The sequence below is a fragment of the Ruditapes philippinarum genome, unplaced genomic scaffold (genome assembly GCF_026571515.1).
Source record: "Ruditapes philippinarum isolate M1 unplaced genomic scaffold, ASM2657151v2 ctg153_1_1_1_1, whole genome shotgun sequence".
NCBI lineage: Eukaryota > Metazoa > Mollusca > Bivalvia > Venerida > Veneridae > Ruditapes > Ruditapes philippinarum.
In genome coordinates this window covers 240,108-255,467 of record NW_026856019.1, presented here as the reverse complement: position 1 = coordinate 255,467, position 15,360 = coordinate 240,108, and the positions used below count along the sequence as shown (strand labels likewise).

Below are 15,360 nucleotides of genomic sequence, written 5' to 3'. Positions count from 1 at the left end.
ATTGCATGAGGGATTATCACCATTTTGTGCTTCAACATGCATGACTGGTGACATGTCTGGATTCTTTGTACGTCAGTGAAAGTTGCTTTTTGTGCCAATGCAGGCCTCATTTAACATAGACTACAGACAGGCATTCTTGTGTCAATGACCTAATAAATGCGACGTGATTATTGCTGAAAAAAAAATGAAGATCTGCAACGATAAAATGTAACATGCCGGTTGATGTGATGTGCATAAAATGGTTCGTTTAATTTCTCTTTTTTATAAGAGATTTATCGGCTTCTATTAGTGTCCTCTGCTTGTATCTTCGCTGATAAGGTTTAATATATAATGATAAAACACAGAGAAAAAAACACCTCCCCGACGGGGAATTGAACCCCGGTCTCCCGCGTGACAGGCGGGGATACTCACCACTATACTATCGAGGATTGCATGTAAATTTGAATGTAGTAAAGTATAACAATCTTGGTAAAACGATAGTGTGCGGTTTTTTGTGACGTCACAACAGCGGACACATTTCTCAATCGATAAACGAGCTTGTATTTTTACTGGTTTAAAGGAAAACAAATAAATACATTAGACCACGTGTTAGTTACCTAAGGTGTAACGTCTGTACACAATGGAGTTTCAACAATAGATTAGATAATGCCTTCGATACTTAATTAAGAACAGAACAGAACAGAATCTTTGTAAGAAATATAATCATTCAAATATATTTAACATAAGTCACATTTCACAGTAATAACACAGTCAAATGTTAGCAAAGTGGTTTCTATTGCTTAATTTATAAAAATCATATCAAAATGTTAAAAAAGCAAAATGTTATCGTTATTCATCTATGTTAAATATGAAGACTAATAGCTTTCCGTTTTAAATGGTAACATTGTTATTATGAACGAAGTTAAAGATTCATGATTCATGCCTCCAGATTCATGCTCATTCTTCATGTAAATTATGAAAATGTATCTAAAAGAAAAATATAGTGTAGTGAACAAGGAAAGTAATGTACACGTCATTACAAACAGCATTTACAGTCTAGTTAAATTACCAAAAAGGCTAAAAAAATACAATAATAGCCATAACTGCGTTAGTCACGCAGTAGAAATATGGTTTTGAGTACTGCGACTTCGGTCGTTAAAGACATTAAGCACATAAATAATTACTTATATTTCTTATCTTTTTACTTCTCTTAAAATCTGAGTACATTTTTCTTAAGTTTGTTTTTCTTGAAATATTTTCGTTTTATTTGGAGGCGTGCACGCAGCAGCTTTAAAGGGGCTACACTGAGGTCCAAAAGCCTAAAACATAAAACTTTAATGTCTTACATAGACCAGCTACGGCACTTAATTAAACGACATACAAAAGATATTTTAAAAATATACTGAAAAATAAATTTCAAATCGTACTTTCATACTTTTTAAAGCCCGATTTGGGTGAAAAGCGTTGCAATGCTTTTCAATTTTAGGTATTTTTTATACAATTAGAATCCTTATTGAATGATCTGAAATTTTCCACTCAAGTTATTTGTCTAGACCTACATCAAATGGAACATTAATCTCGAAAATTTATTTAAAAACCGCACGGCTCCAGATTCATGCTAATTTTCAGTAGAAATATAGTTATAAATACTGTAAAATCAGTCATTAATCGTACATAACATGTAAATTATTACTTGAATCTTGAATATTATTACTTTTCCAAAAATCTAAGTACATTTTTTTTCAAGTTTGATCATATTAAAATGTTTTCGCTCATCTGGAGGCATGCAGCTTTAAGTCTCGTCATGTCAAAACCCTTTAACTGTACAACTAGCTAACTAACTAAATAACCGCAGACTGTGTTCATAAATTAAAGAATATTTACCAAGTCATGTGTCATGGTAAACAAAGACTGAAGGTGTTACAGAAAACAACTTCTGTTTCATTTTCATAATTCCGTTGATTTAAAATTGTTGAAATAAGCAAAATAGAAGCTTCTCCCCGACGGGGAATTGAACCACGGTTCTACGGCCTCGATACTGGCCGTTGGTGACTCGGTGTCAACAACACGGACCATCTCCTTGGCCTTCCCCTTGGCTTTGGCAGCTGACTTCTTTGCTGGCATAATTACAACTGGTTGATTTACAAAGGATGTCATTAAATGTAAAGTCATTGTCGCCCGGCGCCCGCGCGGCAACCGTCCGATTCACTTTTAAATCGCACAGGCGCCGTGAGGACATCAGGCGGCGACCGCCCGATCGGTTTAATTCTTTCTGTAAAATCCATTCGGCAAAAATCGCCCGACGACTGTTTCATTCATGACCACGCAAGGTATCAGATTTAAAATCGCCCGGCGTGCACGACATCAAAAAATCTGCCGATTTTATAAATCAAAGTGCTGAAAGCACTGGGAGCGACGGACATGAAAAGAGAATTGCATAAATGCTGGCAAAAAAGGACCAAGGTTTTTTTATTATTTACAAAGGGCAGCAAAATTCTATGCCTGAGTTTTATGGAGCTTGGATAGAAACTTCCAATTATGACTTAACCCATTACTTCATGAGCATTTTGTGAAAAATGGCTGTTTTCATTGAAAAGTCTCCCGTTACAAGTTCAAATTGCTATAATACTATAAAAACTGCTTCAACACTAATCAAACTTGGCACAAATGTTGACTGGACAATTGCCCTTGCAACAACATGCTCAGGCTTAAATTTTCTGTTACCATGGCAACGAGGGGACATCTCAAAATTGCCAAAAATCACTATTTTGCGTTGATTTTTTCCATCAAAATTGATTTCAAAGTGCTGCAACTTCTCAATGGATTGAGATAGAGTCAAATGTTTTTCAGCGTTGGTTACACGTTACCTTATGATCAATCTGGGGTCATTTACAGCCTCTCACAAGTCCAAAATTTTCTTGGCGATGAGGGGGACTCCGCCCCCCTTCAAACCCCCCAAACAGAAGGGGGCACATCCCCCTTCTGGCAACCCCCTGATGTATCTTTTGGTTGGGGGGCCGCGCCGAAAAAGAGGTCACTTTTTTTAACAACATTTCTCAAACAAAAACAAGTGTTTGGGGCCTAAATAAGGCATTTTTTCATAATTTGAGACAACAAAAAGGGGGGGGGGTGAAAAAGGCGTTAAAAGGCGTGTATATGAAGTAATGGGTTAAGACATGTAAAGGTTCCATATGAATATCTTCTGTTTTCTTTTGAAAACTAATGTTATATGTTTAAAAGAATACCACAAGTATATATTTGTTGTCCTAAAGATTGATTTTCTTGCAAAGTTTTAAATTAAGATTTTTCTAACCTAAAAAATGACTATTACTCTGTTAAAATGATTGTTAGATTTATGAGGTTCAGAGAGTAACCTCCATCTATAATCCTGAAAACATATACAATAAAATAGAAAGAAATAAGCAAGATTAATTTGTTTCCAAATTGTCAATTTGTTCTGTCAAAAAACTATGCTAGAGTTATTGGCTTTGCAAATATTATTACGGACGATCTCAAAAATATTTGTGAAGTTACAAGTAAATAGTTTAATTGTTTATGAAGTTCTATGTTTTATAAGCTGAATGTTGCCCCAAAACCTGTAACCAAAGTGGTATGCCAACCCGGACACTCATGACACCAAGATGAGAAGGATAGAAGGACAGTTGAGCTAATGTTTCCATCAGGCTCCAATCTTTTTTTCATATACAAGTGACATGAGACCTTGCAATATTTTAAATTTTATTTGTTCCGTGTTTGGTAACACAGAAAATTAATAAGGAAGTAATATGTTCATCAAGAGTCAGGGCATTTATAACAGTGCACACATATTATGCAGAGTATGAAATAGGTCAAGATTTGTGAAGGGAGAGAATATCATTCGAATAGACTTACTCTGTTATTAGAGGGCCGGGTCATAAGAATTCGTGGGGGGGGGGGGGGTGTTTGAAATGACCAAACTCCCCCTTTTGATTAGGGAGGGTCTGGCGGTTCTCCCAGGAAAAAAATGATTTTTCTGCAAAACTGGAAGAAAAAAACTTAATCTACATGTATGGGAAAGCTATGATTTTTAATGAATTTTCCAGAGGGTAAGATATGCTTTACATTAAACCTAAAAAGCGTGCTCTATGATTAAAATAATTTAAATTTACATCACTTGCGCTTCAGTATTGAAAAAAATTGCTGAATATATATACGAAAAATTCATCATCACATTCAATATTCAATAGGGGGCTATTTATAGTTCAAAAGTAAATGTATTTAGATGTACTACGAATAAGTTGCTCTTTCATTCAGTATTATCAAGGCGATTAAACTGCATCTACACTGACCAAGAGAAGTAATTAGTGTCTGCATGTATGTATTTAGTCTAAGCCATGATAGTATTTTGTCTCGACTAATTGTAAAATGGACAGGAAACTCAGTGTGGTCCAGGTTCAAATAAAAAAGGACTTAGATTTATATCATATTTTACTCTCAATTTTTTTATAGGAAAACAATTCAGGCCAGGGTGTCTGGGAAGGGGGCTTCAGCCCTTCAGCTCCCTGCCGTGTATCCGTGCCTGATATTATCACATAAGTCTATTTAATATGGAAAAATATCATAAATAAATGGTCAATTCAATTTTAATTTTCCATAAAAATGTTCAATTTGAGACATATCTTAGTCTTATAGCTGAACCGTACTTTAATATCTTGGTTACAAACTTGTACGTATCGTATTTGTCTAGAATATAGATCGAGGTCCAGTATGACTTACTTCATGATGCTGGAGAAAACATACTTGTGTCGATTCTTTTCTTTCGCTAATAAAGTTTCTTTTTAATGTCAGTCTACGGTTTAAAATAATAAAAAAATAAACAATATTCGATTTCAATGTTTTAATAATTTGTATGGGTCGTATTTCTATAGTTAATAAAAAATAGTTCGCTGAATAAATGGTTTATTCATATTATAAAGAAGTGTCCCACCCGTGTAAAAAGAACTCTTTAAAACCAATTCTTAGGAAAATGTACAACGACTGTTTTGTCTTACTGCCTGGATAGTTGTTCTCTTTCATGTTTTTTCCCCAGAATTTATATTTTTTCGCCAATCTCTACTGTTTACATTAATACATTCACTTATTCGAAAACCTAGAAATAACGATATTTATAATGGAAGATGCCACTACTACTTTAATTTTATTGATTTTCATTATAAACAGTATATTTTTTGAAACATTTGCAATAGATATAAAAGAAATATTGATAATTTTCAAACACATCAATTATTTTCACCTTAAACGGTAAAGTAATGATAGAAAAATAGAAACATCATGTTATTGTGTTATGTTCATCGATTAGTGTAAATTTCCCGCAGCTAAATCCGTAACGTGCCGGAATCCGGTGTCCGAAAGTAAAGGGATATAACTCGGTCGTAACATTTACCGTAGTACGTACTTCTACACAGTATACACTACTTTTAGTTGCTTTAACACATTCGTAATCGTATAATTTACACATTTTTTGCAAATGAAGGAAATTAATATCTAAACACATTTTTACATGAAAATACTGCAGTTTGATGCTTGATTAGATCATCGATAAACCAGGTCAGATTAATGGGAAAAAGACACTTAATCCCCAGGACAATTCAAGTCACACCCAACCCTCAAGATACTTCAATATTGAATATACATTAATTATCGTTCAACAGAAAAAAAATAAAAATTGAAAATGTGTCTCAATCAAATTTCTTAAAAAGATGAGTGAACTGTCTGAGGGTTAAGTGTTTGGAAATGGCCAAATTTAAAATGTCTGCGGAGCGACGTGTCTGTACAATCTCATTGATAAAAATAGTGCTTCTAAGCGGAGGAATCGTTATTTAGAAAATTATTTCAGTCACCACAAAAAGATATTTTGGCACATATTTTTCTCATTAAAGTTACTTCCTAATGTTTTTACTAACATTTTTGCTCTATATTAAAATGTACTATTACTATTTTCTATATAACTTGTCGTGCTACTTTTTCTGCTTACGACTTTCATTCATAAAACCGTGTTTGACTGTAAATCGGATTGGACAAATTAGGTCAAAGTAGTGCAATTATTACGATATTTTCTCGTTTATATGATATTCATTTGTTTATCTTATAAGTCAGATAACTAACGGTCTTTGCAATCAAACTGGAACATAAACGCTTTTTGCGTATTTCGACATAATGGGTGTGCTTTATATGATTAAATCGTGCACTATTTGTTAGATGTTATTCGGTTCGGGACACTTTTTTTGATTGTAGACGTCGAAATTCCATGTGTAGATGACATAGCTCTGAACGCGCCTGAGGGCGCGTCCGTCGCAAAAATCGTTTAATCGGACGGCGCCCGTTTTATTTGTGACCTAGGCATTAGTGTATCTTCCTAAACCTAGTATTTTGTAATAAATATTACTCGTATATTGATGTATAACGGTCGTGGATTCTCAGCACCGCGTGACAGGCGGGGACACTCACCACTATACTATCGAGGATTGCTTGATGACTTTTCATAAACCTAATATTTCATACATATATAATGTAAGGTATAGATAATCAATAGGAAAACATAAGGAAAACTATATCATTACTGTATTTTCGGTAAAGGTCGTGGATTTTCATCTCCATTTCAGATGAAATTGAATATTAAATGCACATGCACTTTGTCAAATAGGTTAAATTCAGAGAAAATAAAAAGAACCTCCCCGACGGGGAATTGAACCCCGGTCTCCCGCGTGACAGGCGGGGATACTCACCACTATACTATCGAGGATTGCTTGATGACTTTTCATAAACCTAATATTTCATACATATATAATGTAAGGTATAGATAATCAATAGGAAAACATAAGGAAAACTATATCATTACTGTATTTTCGGTAAAGGTCGTGGATTTTCATCTCCATTTCAGATGAAATTGAATATTAAATGCACATGCACTTTGTCAAATAGGTTAAATTCAGAGAAAATAAAAAGAACCTCCCCGACGGGGAATTGAACCCCGGTCTCCCGCGTGACAGGCGGGGATACTCACCACTATACTATCGAGGATTACATACTGGTGGACTTGAAGCACTATTTTTGGCTTGATTCATTAACATAAACAAGCACACTTAATTAATATCTTCATGAGTTTGAAATTCTGATATTGAATACCCAAGAAACGTTTAGATATAAAATATATTGGCAACGTTATATCTGACGTAGATACTCCATACACTCGTGCCTTATTATCATACTTGGTTGAAGCCATTAATTTATAAATCCCTCAATCTGATTCCATAAATTGACTGTCTAAATTCACGATTTACAGAAACACTCGACAATGTAGAAACAACAACAGATAAATGTAACATTATAAAGAGACGCTCTACATTGTATTAAAGTAAATTTTAAGTTGAGCATATATAATTTCTTTGGCTAAATATTAAAAATTTCATTTCACAGACATACAAATGTTGATGCCATATGAAGAAATACAGTCGAGGGTCTTGTAGGATTTTTATGTTACAATCCCGAAGTTTATTGGCAAACAACGGAAATAGTTTGTGCTGTCACAAAAAAACGACGCTCGAAATTGTATTAAAGTAAATTTTTAGTTATTAAGTTGAGGCATGCATATTTTCTTTAGTTAAATTGTGAAGATTTCACTTCACAGACATACAAATGTTGATGTCATATGAAGAAATACGGTCGTGTGTCTTGTAGGATTTGACCAACAACGAAAATTATTTGTATTGTCGTAAAAAAATGTAGAAAACGGAAACTGTTCATTTTAATAAAACTTGATTTTAAACTTATGGAGGAGATTAATCCTTGCCATTTTATAAGTGCCTGAAAATAGTCAGTTTCTGAGTAATTTTAAAGACACATAAATCATGAACAAATGCACAAAATGGTTAATAAATGTACTCAGAAATAAATTTAAAATCTTTTCTTTGGCACGACTCGTCTCGTACCTGTGTGAGGGACTACTATAACATTTTATTTTTTATTATTTTCAAAACAAATTGCAGGCCGACTCTTTACTTATTATATAAGAAAGGTAGAAAACTTTCATCATATTGCAGTGAAAATAAATTGTGAATGTATCATACACACGGTCTAGTAGGTTTACATCTGTCTAAAACATGTCGTAAAATTTAAGCTCCTCCCCGACGGGGAATTGAACCCCGGTCTCCCGCGTGACAGGCGGGGATACTCACCACTATACTATCGAGGATTGCTTGATGACTTTTCATAAACCTAATATTTCTTACATATATAATGTATGGTATAGATAATCAATAGGAAAACACAAGGAAAACTATATCATTACTGTATTTTCGGTAAAGGTCGTGGATTTTCATCTCCATTTCACATGAAATTGAATATTAAATGCACATGCACTTTGTCAAATAGGTTAAATTCCGAGAAAATAAAAAGAACCTCCCCGACGGGGAATTGAACCCCGGTCTCCCGCGTGACAGGCGGGATACTCACCACTATACTATCGAGGATTACATACTGGTGGACTTGAAGCACTATTTTTGGCTTGATTCATTAACATAAACAAGCACACTTAATTAATATCTACATGAGTTTGAAATTCTGATATTGAATACCCAAGAAACGTTTAGATATAAAATATATTGGCAACGTTATATCTGACGTAGATACTCCATACACTCGTGCCTTATTATCATACTTGGTTGAAGCCATTAATTTATAAATCCCTCAATCTGATTCCATAAATTGACTGTCTAAATTCACGATTTACAGAAACACTCGACAATGTAGAAACAACAACAGATAAATGTAACATTATAAAGAGACGCTCTACATTGTATTAAAGTAAATTTTAAGTTGAGCATATATAATTTCTTTGGCTAAATATTAAAAATTTCATTTCACAGACATACAAATGTTGATGCCATATGAAGAAATACAGTCGAGGGTCGTGTAGGATTTTTATGTTACAATCCCGAAGTTTATTGGCAAACAACGGAAATAGTTTGTGCTGTCACAAAAAAAAAAACGACGCTCTAAATTGTAATATAGTAAATTTTTAGTTATTTAGTTGAGGCATGTATACTTTCTTTAGTTAAATTGTGAAGATTTCACTTCACAGACATACAAATGTTGATGTCATATGAAGAAATACGGTCGTGTGTCTTGTAGGATTTGACCAACAACGAAAATTATTTGTATTGTCGCAAAAAAATGTAGAAAACGGAAACTGTTCATTTTAATAAAACTTGATTTTAAACTTATGGAGGAGATTGATTAATCCTTGCCATTTTATAAGTGCCTGAAAATAGTCAGTTTCTGAGTAATTTTAAAGACACATAAATCATGAACAAATGCACAAAATGGTTAATAAATGTACTCAGAAATAAATCTAAAATCTTTTCTTTGGCACGACTCGTCTCGTACCTGTGTGAGGGACTACTATAACATTTTATTTTTTTATTTTCAAAACAAATTGCAGGCCGACTCTTTACTAATTATATAAAAAAAGGTAGAAAACTTTCATCATATTGCAGTGAAAATAATTGTGAATGTATCATACACACGGTCTAGTAGGTTTACATCTGTCTAAAACATGTCGTAAAAAATAAGCTCCTCCCCGACGGGGAATTGAACCCCGGTCTCCCGCGTGACAGGCGGGGATACGCACCACTATACTATCGAGGATATCTTGATGACTTTTCATAAACCTAATATTTCATACATATATAATGTAAGGTATAGATAATCAATAGGAAAACATAAGGAAAACTATATCATTACTGTATTTTCGGTAAAGGTCGTGGATTTTCATCTCCATTTCAGATGAAATTGAATATTAAATGCACATGCACTTTGTCAAATAGGTTAAATTCAGAGAAAATAAAAAGAACCTCCCCGACGGGGAATTGAACACCGGTCTCCCGCGTGACAGGCGGGGATACTCACCACTATACTATCGAGGATTACATACTGGTGGACTTGAAGCACTATTTTTGGCTTGATTCATTAACATAAACAAGCACACTTAATTAATATCTTACATGAGTTTGAAATTCTGATATTGAATACCCAAGTGTTAAAAATTTATCTAATAGGATTCTAAACCGCAATTTTTCAAATTTTATTACGGACCACGAGATTAGATAATCTAGATCTATTACCGATACTGTAGGCTTTTAAGGGCAGAGAAAGGTCTGAGAAAAAGTGATCATTACTAAAGACATTGTTGATACTATTTTTGCAATAACTGCAGTACCTTAGGTTTATTTAGCCTAATAAAAACAAAAAAATTAATTTGATCACGGTCATCACCTAGACTTTATGACGTAACAAATACCCTTGTGACTAGTGGAGTATAACAGTGTAATAAATTTGCCCTGACAGTAATGTTTATTGTGTTAAATGTTTATTAAAAAGTGATTGGATAAAGAAACTTATCTACCCATAAAATTAATGGGTTGAAATGATTTTGTCCAGGTAGATCTATCCTTTAATATATTAAACTTTTTTTCCACGTAGGGATGCTTCATAATGGTTAGTAAGTCATTCCGTAGATCTTATAAGTCGTGAAAACGTAATACGTTACTGTAACCTTTGTATTTGTGTAAACTCAGCATTTTTTTAATTCTGATTTTATTCTACTTTTCTTTTACCAAATTGCGGGCCATGCCAAACCGACAACCTAAAACACCCCCCCCTTTTTGTTATTTATTTTCACAAGGAGGGTTTTCTGGCTGTTCAAGGTTTCTTTGAAGAGACTGGTCAAACATTATGTTTCTAGACAATGGCACCGGAAAAACAGAACACAGAAGTCCGGTTAGAACCAGCAGAAGTTTTGTGATGCCTAAAATCAAGCCTAATTGTTGATACAGATTAACCGATAGACAGGTGACCGTCACTGTTTTTAAAACAAATTTATAGTTAAAATTTAATCTAATGCTGTTTGTGGAAACAAAAATGACATTAATCAAAATTAAATACAGCAATATATATTCAACATTACAGAAAGAGTTCTCAAAAAATGCAGAATATTAAACCAAAAAATGTCGATTTTTAACAATAAATATTCCCTTAAAAAGCAACTGTCACAACCTGTAAAAAAATGTTTTAAAACTTGGGCGGATACCTTGGAGTGAATGGAATTTTTGTTTAATTTCCACATTAGTAAATTATCCTATACTGTAATCAAATTTAATACATAATTTAAAAAAAAAAAAAAAATATTTCCAGTACTGTCATGGTCAAAAATCTCTTCAAGTCGAGTACTTTTAAGTTATAAGACACCCAAGGACCTTTAAATTCATAAAATGACAAATAATAATAAAATATTGGGGGGGAGACAAGGAAAAGAAAAGTCCAATTAATGATTTTAAAATGGACATGTGGACTATTGATACAATTACTCTAGTCATCACAATATTATTCTTTAACTTTTTGAACATTTCCCCTTGCCTTCCAGAGATGTAAAATTAAAATGTCTATATTACAATACATTCCCGGAGTTAAATGAACTAGATCTACGCTCTGGTTTTGCTTCTTAAATAAAGTTTTAAATCTAGGGAATATGCCTATTTGGATATTAAATCCCTGCATTCATCCTTTGCGGGAACCCATTAATTGTAAATAAACGATTGGGCCATTTTAAAAGGGTCGGGTTGCACAATTTTTTCATTTTATAGATATCGTTTCAAATCGCAGTAGTTTAAACCTATGACTTTTCTGTCATTAGGTTTACCGTTTAGGATTTTGGTTTTTCTTACATTATAAACATGTGACGTTTAAAGTTAAGTATTTACATATTTAAGTGACTGAAATCGACGCCGAAAACTAAGCCATCCGAATTCCTCAAAGCAATAATTTGCACAAAATTCCCATGGTCTTGAGTGTGAGCATCAGTTTTGAGTTTTATTACTAAATGCCAAAAAAAAAAAAAGTAATAATAATTATTTATAATATTAATAATAATAAGAATGAACAATAATGATGCAATGGAGTATGGATGCTATTGCTCAACGGTTTCGTCGTCTGTTAATCCCAGTTTTTTAATTTTGGAGTTACAGGTTAAATAAGTTTTGGGAATTTTATATTAAAAGGCGATTGGTAATTTAACAACGCATGGCTTTATGGGGAGAATAGGCATTTCTTGAGAAATTTTCTTTTTAATGAATTTTTCGTACCAAGTGGAATTGTTTTGCATGTATACATCTGTTAGGAAAAACTATTTTGGAAAAAAAAAAATAATATAATTAATTTACTGCTGAAGAAATATTGAAATTGTCAAATAGACAAAATATATGGATCCATGAAGAATAAATGAACGTGTTGATGAAATTTGGCCTTTCATCTAATATTGGTTTAAACTTAGAAATAAAACCTAAAAAATAAAAAAAAAAAAAGAATTAAAAAATAAAAAATAAAAAATAAAATAATAATAAATATATGTTCAATACAAGAAATACTATTTGCTGATTCAAAATGGCACGTTTTCCCAATGATCCAAGGTTATTCCGGGAATAGCCATTATGGCTATTCCCGGATTAACCACAACAGGCATCTACTTCCCTCCAATACATTAAAGATCCTGTTTTCATATTTTTTCAAATGGTTTTATTCATAAATATTGATGCTCAAATTAAAGATCTGTCAATATTGTAAGTTCCAATAAGTATTATTTTATAACCCGATATTACCTAATTTAACCCATTTCAATGTAAATAAAGGGAGGTAATTAGAAATGTATTTCCCCTATAATAAAGTCCAATTTTTTCCCCCAATAAGAAATGAAATGCATATAATTTATTGATTAAATATAATATGGCACAAATGTTTGCAGTACACATTTTACATATTCGATGTTTGAAAATTGTTTTAATTTTGCATAATTATATAGTAATATATAATCACCGTATAATAATTTTTGCAAGTGTGGTATACACTCAGTAACAAATATCAATTACAAAAACATACAGGATCTTTTAAGCATTTCTTCAGATATTCAACCGGGAAGTTAGAAAGATTAGTTAATTATCAATTAGTTCGTCACCCTCGGGGCTACAGAAAATCTGGGAATTGGGAGTGATATGTTTATTTTCGGTTCTGTTTTTAATATAGCCACCCTCAGTCCTTACTAAAACTGATATAAATGGCATACCTGCTTTTGCAAACAATAACGCACGTCACTAACGTTGTTTTGCATTTGCCCTCAATTTACCTAAATGTAAAACTATAAAGCCTTGTTTTATAATACAAAGCAAATTCATTGTGTGACAGTAAGCATATCGAGGTTTGAAGAATACTAGTTTGAACTAGAAATTAAACGTATACTTAGAAAATCTAAAAAAATTATAAACGTATACTTAGAAAATCTAAAAAAAATTACTTAAGAAATATTTATGCCTTCAGTTTTGAAGAAATTCTCTACTTTTCGTCACGTGTTTACTGACAATATCCAAATTTTCCATCTTTGAAACAACTTTACTAAAAAGTACATGTTTTTAACTATAATGATATATTTAAATTAATTAACTTTAGGGCCCAAAAATGTCCGTTTTTTAAAACCGCACACGAATGATCTAGATTCTAGAGTGTATTTTGGTTGGTACGTTTAATAGCATCGGTTAAACGACAAAATAGAAAAGGAAAGTATTGATGAATATACAATTGTATCTTTAATAGATATTCCCAATTTACAATATGATAAAGCTTCAATGGCTGTACTTTCATGCATTTTAATTTAAAAACAGCATTGCCTCTAGATTCATGCAAATTTCATGAAAAAATTTAAAAAAAAAAAAAAAAAAAAATTCAATGTTGGATACAGCACTTACAACCTATGTAATTCAGCAAAAAAAAAAGAAGTCAAAAATATGCAAAATAACCCTCAAATTGCGGTTAGTAACGCAGTAGAAATATGGTGGAAAAGATACTGGCAAAACATTATTGCATAAATGATATTATAGAAGATATTACTTTTTCAGTTTTGAATCTTTTATTGTTCTTTATAAATCAAGTACTTTTCCTTTGTTTTGAAATTTTCTTGAAATATTTTGATTTCATCTGGGGGAGTGCAGCTTTAATGTAAATTGCATTAAATTTATAAGCATATGTTTTTTCCCCAACTCATTCAGAATAGGCTATGTATCCAGTTGTACATGTAGTTAACTAAAAATGAGATAGCCGTCAAATATTCGTTCAACTCGTAATGATTCTTGTACAATAATAATGTTTATAGTAGTATTTTTTAGTGAACTTGATAAAACAGGGTGTTTCTAACTAAGGAAGACACTGCTTTTTCAAAATTATAAAGAGAAACAAAAGGTTCTGCCAATTGGGGCCCGTAATGATATATTGGGCCGGCAAGTCCGCCTTTGGGTTTAAATTTGCAGTGTCTATAATAAAATAAATTACGGGTGCAGTTTACCCCCACAATTAAATGTATTTGTGATACCGTCGACGGATTTACAATGCAGTAATTTAACTTCACTTAATAATTAATATTATCACCCTGGAAAAAGAAAGGAAAAAAAAAAAAAAAAAAAAAAAAAAAAACAAACTCATAATGGGGTGCAGTTTACCCAGATATATTTTATAATGGGTGCAGTTGACCCAGATATATTTCTATCAGATTATCATATTTGAACATGGGTGCAGTTTACCCCAGATATATTTTATTATGGGTGCAGTTTACCCAGATATATTTAATTATGGTGTATTTTACCCAGATTTATTTTCTATTATCATATGGGTGCAGTTTACCCAGATATATTTCTATCAGATTGAAACATGGGTTTTTAAGTTTACCCAGACTTATTGCACTTTTGGGTGCAGTTTACCCAGATATATTTTTATTATGGGTGCAGTTTACCCAGTTTATATTTCCTAATTTTGAACATATATGGGCGCAAATTAACACAAGGATATTCATGGAATTTTGAACATTTATTAGCTGCATTTTCCCCAAATACAATAATGTAATTTTGTACATTTATTGGTGAATTGTGGCCGAGTTATTTGCGTACATTTTTTCATTGCAGATAATTCACGTAAAAATTACCAATTAAAAATAATATGTTATAAAATTGTATCGTTGTGAAGAAACAAATTCTTTAAAACAATAACATGTTTTAAAATAGGTTTTCCGGTGACCCAATTCCCCTTGCAGGCTCATCTCTAGTAAAGACACTTTTCACTAGTTTTTCGTTTTGTGTGGCATGTGCTCTTGTAATGTGAAGTTTTTGTGTGACATGTGCCATTTCATTTCATAGAGCCCTACAATTTAGTATCTTCTTTATTTAAATCTACCTGCATATTTGCTTGAACATTTACGGTGTGATTCAAATGGGTTCTTCTTCGTCAGCGACTGCTGATGAAGAAGAAACTTTT

General features: G+C 32.5%; 7 non-coding genes across 7 annotated transcripts; all 7 read right to left on the bottom strand.

The window, feature by feature from the left end:
• Positions 1-356: 356 nt before the first annotated feature.
• Trnad-guc (transfer RNA aspartic acid (anticodon GUC)) lies at positions 357-428 on the bottom strand. Its single transcript has one exon. It is a non-coding gene; the product is annotated as a tRNA-Asp (tRNA).
• Positions 429-6,688: 6,260 nt separating this feature from the next.
• Positions 6,689-6,760, bottom strand: Trnad-guc (transfer RNA aspartic acid (anticodon GUC)). The gene has a single exon. It is a non-coding gene; the product is annotated as a tRNA-Asp (tRNA).
• Positions 6,761-6,966: 206 nt separating this feature from the next.
• On the bottom strand, positions 6,967-7,038 carry Trnad-guc (transfer RNA aspartic acid (anticodon GUC)). Its single transcript has one exon. It is a non-coding gene; the product is annotated as a tRNA-Asp (tRNA).
• Positions 7,039-8,137: 1,099 nt separating this feature from the next.
• Positions 8,138-8,209, bottom strand: Trnad-guc (transfer RNA aspartic acid (anticodon GUC)). The gene has a single exon. It is a non-coding gene; the product is annotated as a tRNA-Asp (tRNA).
• Positions 8,210-8,415: 206 nt separating this feature from the next.
• Trnad-guc (transfer RNA aspartic acid (anticodon GUC)) lies at positions 8,416-8,486 on the bottom strand. Its single transcript has one exon. It is a non-coding gene; the product is annotated as a tRNA-Asp (tRNA).
• A 1,105-nt stretch (positions 8,487-9,591) lies between these two features.
• Trnad-guc (transfer RNA aspartic acid (anticodon GUC)) lies at positions 9,592-9,663 on the bottom strand. Its single transcript has one exon. It is a non-coding gene; the product is annotated as a tRNA-Asp (tRNA).
• Positions 9,664-9,869: 206 nt separating this feature from the next.
• On the bottom strand, positions 9,870-9,941 carry Trnad-guc (transfer RNA aspartic acid (anticodon GUC)). Its single transcript has one exon. It is a non-coding gene; the product is annotated as a tRNA-Asp (tRNA).
• Between the last annotated feature and the right edge of the window lie 5,419 nt (positions 9,942-15,360).